Source organism: Zingiber officinale, chromosome 3A (genome assembly GCF_018446385.1).
Source record: "Zingiber officinale cultivar Zhangliang chromosome 3A, Zo_v1.1, whole genome shotgun sequence".
Taxonomy (NCBI): domain Eukaryota; kingdom Viridiplantae; phylum Streptophyta; class Magnoliopsida; order Zingiberales; family Zingiberaceae; genus Zingiber; species Zingiber officinale.
The window spans coordinates 61,687,280-61,692,659 of NC_055990.1; the positions used below are offsets into that span (position 1 = coordinate 61,687,280).

Sequence of the window (5,380 nt, forward strand, 5' to 3'; positions counted from 1 at the left end):
TTTTAACTAACTGGATGGTTTATGCAGATCGCTGAATAGGAACACATAAGTACAGAAGTTGGAGTACAAGTCCCAAACATCTACAAATTACATTGTACAAGTGAACAAGATCAACCAATCCAAGCAGCTCCAAACAAACTACTTCCTGCTCTAAAGCAGGCTGTCGGTCCTCGCCGGCAATCGCCTGAAGAAATTCAGAGGCGCCGACGGCAGTTTGTGCCTGAACCGCGGATGCCTCATGTAGTAGAATCCGCAGACGGCAGCTATAATCTGGAAAGGCGTCACATAGAGCACCATGGCCGCGCACAGGCAGAACACCAAGAACATAGCGGTGGCCCGCGGATCCCTCCACGTCAGCAGCAGGAGCAGCCTCTCTCCCTGCGTGGCTATGTCGCCGACCACCGTCTGTATCCTTCCGGCCACACTCCTTAGCCGGTCGTACCTCATCCTCACTATCTCTGGGCTCCGGCTCGTTGGGTACGTGTCGAATTCCTCGTCCAGTTCGTCGGGGTGCACTGCCTCCACGTGCGAGATCTTCGTGTTCATGTGAGGTGGATAGCGCGGCCGGAACCGGTAGTTCCACACACCGATGAGAAACATGTAGAGGAAAACCGTCGGCAGGATCAGCTCCGGGAAGCAAACCAGCATTACAAACAAGATGTGCACCAAGATGGTGGTCACGGGGTTCTTCCACGAGCACACGTTGTTGAACCACTTCCAGACAGCGAACAGGCCGGAGAAGACCGCCATCAGCCTGAAGAAGTTGGCCTTGCTACGGCGCATGCTCCACAGGTGGGAATGAGCGTCCGACATGTATTCTACCACTTCCCTCCGCAGCGGCGGCTCCATCCGACTCAGCCGCGCGGCCACGATCTGGACGGCTTGGTGCCGGAGCAGCTCCTGCTGGATTATGGGCAGCGGCAGCACGTAGTGCATCTTCGGCAGCAGCGGCTTCGAGTAGATGTATATGGTGTTCAGCATCGACGTGACGGAGAAGCGGATCGCGAGGTGGATTTCTCCCATCTTCTTGACGCCGGAGTTGTGGAGGACGAGCAGGGGATAGGAGTTGGTGTAAATGCGCCCTGTTTGGAGAGTGGAGAGCCGGATTCTCACTTTCCCAATCTTCACGTCCTTGTTTCCGCCGTTGGAGCCGGAATCCTTCTCCACGAGTTGGCAGTTATCGAAGACGCCGACGGTGAGCACGGTGGCGTGGTCGTACACATCCCACGTGTACTGCTCGTTGAACCGCGGGTTCAACTCGTCGACGACGGTGCGCGTGCGCACCCACTTGTGGCCGTACTTGGCGACGCAGTAAGGGTCGCAGGTGCCCCGCGTCTCGCGGGTCTTCATCGGGTGAAGCCCGGCGACATTGAGGATGCCGAGCTCGAGCAAGCCGATGGGGGGCTTCCACAGCTGCTTCGCGGTGGGGCGCAGGTCGCTGCTGTACTGCGTCGACTCATCGAGAACGTGGTAGCCGCCGTCGAGGCAGATGCGGGCGTGGATCTTGCTAGAGAACTTGTCCTCCTTCAGCTGATCCACGTCCAGCGCCACGTGCTTCTTCAGGTTCCACCACCGCGAGTGGATGATCCGGTTGTCGGCGCGCTTGTCGATGGTGGTCAGGGGGATGTGCACGCGGCCAATCTCCTCGTCCTTGTTGTGGGCGACGCGGTCCTCCACGGAGAGGACGAGGTCCTCTTCGAAGGGCTCGGCGGCCACGAACATAAACTCCTCGTTCCACAAAAAATTGGCGGTGCGGGACAGGATCGCCTTCGTGCGCAGCATCTGGTTGCCGAGGCGGACCTTGCAGAGCACGTCAGGGACCCTGCTTTTGTCGAACGCGAGCACATCGTGGGCTTCGATGATGTTGACTCGGACGTACCAGAGACGCGGCGCGTGGTACACCTTGGCGCGGATGAAGTTGCTCAGGGTGTGCGGGTCGACGGCGGGGATGGAGTCGGAGTGCGTGGCATAGGCGAAGGACTCGTCGGCCTGCGTGCCGAGCCACACGGCGAGCATAAGCTCGCCCTTGCTCAGCTTCTCGCCCTTCTTGCCCTCGAGGCGGTACCACTCGGGAGCGAGCGGGCTGTCGGGGGGCACGCGCGTGGGGATCTCGTGGAGGTCGAGGCGCACGATGCCGACGAAGTCGTCCTTCACGACGTCCTTGTCTTTGAGCACCACCTCGACGACGGAGGCCTGCACCCGCTCGTTGGGGAAGGCGAACACCTGGTTCCACTCCGGGTTCTGGTTCTTCTCGAAGTGCCTGGTGGTGCCTTTGTAGTTGCCGAGACGCACCTCGACGTAGGGGTCGAGACTGCCGGTGATGTCCTTCGCCGGCAGGCCGCGGGCCTTCACCACTCGGATGAACAGATACTCCATCTTCTCCACCAGATCAAACGCGCCGGCCTTCTCGCTGGGGATCATCCGACCGCCAACGATACGACCGCCGCCGAGATAAGGGCTAGTTTCCTTGAGCTGGAAATCCACCGGCTGTTGTGCCGACGACGACAACATCCTCATCACCCGCGGCGGCTCGGCCTTCATCTCGCTGCCCACGTGCCTGGTTCTACGGCATGCATTCGTTAGAGCTAGCTGCTATATTACACGCCACTCAATACCCAATTGAAATCCGACGGACTGTGTTTGTACCTGACGGACTCCTCGACCGCCGGGGCACCAGCGGAGTAGAACTGCTGCTCTGGATCTCTGGGAAGATGGTGGAAAGTGCGGACAGGCACCGAGTCTGGTCGGGTATCCTGGAAAAAGCTCGCGGTGGCCGCCGCGACCACTGCCTCCGCTTCGCTACCGCCCGCCGGAATATTCAAGAGCGGCTCAACCGCCGGCTGCTGATTCGAAGCGCGAATCGAAGGGTCGTTGGTTAGGAACACCTTGAGGCCGAGCTCGCCCTTGACACGCGACCACAGAGCCTGCTTCTCCAAGGGGTAGAACAGTTCGACGGCGTCGGTGTATGGGACGAAGGAGGTGCCGGCGATGCGGACCTTGCCAATGCAAGACTGGAATCTGGACCCGCGGTTGGCGTGGTAGACGAAGGCCTCGAGGTGGCGGTCGGAGAGCGCGGAGGGGTCGGAGGTGGCGGTAGAATATCTCGTTCCAGACGGGGTTCACGTCCTTCTCCTTGACGGTGGTGCGGAACTTTTGGCCGTCGAATTCGAGCTCCACGTAGGCGCTGACGGTCCCCTGGCCGTCCTTGCCTATAAGGTCATGGGCGCTGACGACTTCGACGCCAAGCTTCAGATTGCCGCTCATCATGCTGCTTAATTCCTTCCGCTCTGGTTGGTGTGGGGTGGATGAGAATTCGAGCTACACCAAACGCTCACCTGATTGACAATTATTGCTCAAGCGATTGACTACCTGAAAACAAAGAAGACTTTGATCGATGAACTGCTCTCGGAAAGAAACGATCAGCAAGTAGCTGACACAAGATAGAAAAATATAGTCGACAGCCATGGCTGTTGGATGTTCAGTAAAAGAGAAGGTTTGTTACATCGACATTTTATAGTCTGTCCCTTAGATGTTGTAATGGCTTAGGAGCAATCAGCTTGATAAGTCACATTACGGTGGCATCACAATCAAAATTTGTCATCTACTCTCCTCTCTTTGGGCAAGAATATGAAAAGGGTTGTAGATGAATAAAATGTATGTGAGTAAAATGTGTTTTAACTTGGTAAGAACTTCTATATGTTCATTCCATATACATCAAAGTCAAAGTCAATTAAATGAATAAATTTAAATAACTGGTTGAACATATATATATTTAATTTATTAATATATATTCATGAGTAGAGATTATGAATTAATAGTGTATAATGCTCGATCATTAACAATATTTATGAACAAAACTTATGAAATATAAGTTCATTAATAAAACTGTTACTAAACTTTTAAATAAGCCAAGAACCTAGTTTTTTGAAAGTTGGAGCGATCTAATTTTCCTAAAAGTAAGGGTTGTTTATCATTTAATTTTCTTCAAGAGAAATCTCCTAAGCAGTGATGTAACTTCAACTTCGTTCAGTCAAATTGGTTTGTGAAACATCTTGATTGACTAGAAATGTTCAGCAGAATCTTTAAAAGCTTTTACACATGAACAGTCAAACTGTATCAGAAGATGATCAGAAATGTTAGTATTTGACTCCTGGAGGAGATAAACGAAGAATCCAAATATAGAGAAGGATTGGAAAACCAAAGGTGAGAACTCAGGAATCAAGACCTCACATCAGAAGTTCTTGGAACGCAAGCAACCCTTGTGACACCACAACTCTATTTTTGCTTTGGAAAAAAAAAATAAGATCAAAATACAAGAGTACTAAAGTCTATTTCTAGTAAACCATCACAGAAATCAGAGAACATTTCTAGGCCCTCATTTCTTGCTTCAGTAAGTTCGATTCGACTTTCTGTTGACTTCAAGCGCAAACCTGCAGTCTGTCGCTCGAATCTTACCAGCACAGCAATCGTCTAAAGATACTGCACAAATTGCTCAAGCAAACAGAGCCTAAGATTAAGGAAAATAACCGGAAAAGGAAGAAACTTTTAGCTTCAAAGCTACAACTTCGATCGTCTTCAAACAGATATTTCTCTGAAGCAAGAGGAAGGGAAACATAAGAGGAAATGAAGGAGAGAGCGAGGAGGCGTCGATGAAGGCGAGAAATACGTTTGTGTGGAAATAGGATGAAGAATCGAGGCCATCGCCGTCAACCATGACAAAGATATCGCTCTCCCTTTTCTTCTTCTTTCTTATCTTCAAATATTTATCTATTTATTTATTTATCATGCAGAACAAGTATTCATTTATTTGTGGGCTTCGTTCAGCCTCTGCGTGGAACAAAAACATGTTTGTTTGTTTGGTCTTTGCTTAATTTAATGTCGTCGAGATTAAGTTTTCTAATTTTTTTTAATGATAATTTCTTAATGGTCGATAAGCACCGACCATGGGATATAATTGTTGTGGGGGGCCTCCACGTGTGATCATCTGAATGGTCCCTGCTGCTTTCGTGTATGCATTTTGGCATAATTTATACTTGCATGGGTCTAATGACTAGCACGGCCTGATGTCAAATCTCATAAAATCTAGATAAATATTTTTTTTATATGTGATTTATTTTTTCTATGTTAATTTTGGAATAGTTTGACGGATTACTTCACACCTAGTCTGAACGCCCACTATACTTCTTATACATTTCGTTCAGTAATGGATCTAGATGATATAGCAACTCGGCTACGGGCCCTACAATTATCAGGAAATAGAGACGATGAAGGATTGGTAGTGGGACGAGAGAAGCGATTGAGTTGGGAACAAAAAGACTCACCAAATGCCTTGTTGCTAAAGTTCTGTCTACAAAATCAGTGAATAAAGAAACGTTCAGAA

General features: G+C 50.5%; 1 pseudogene; it reads right to left on the reverse strand.

The window, feature by feature from the left end:
* Window positions 1-4,760, reverse strand: LOC122051944 (annotated as a pseudogene).
* Window positions 4,761-5,380: the final 620 nt, after the last annotated feature.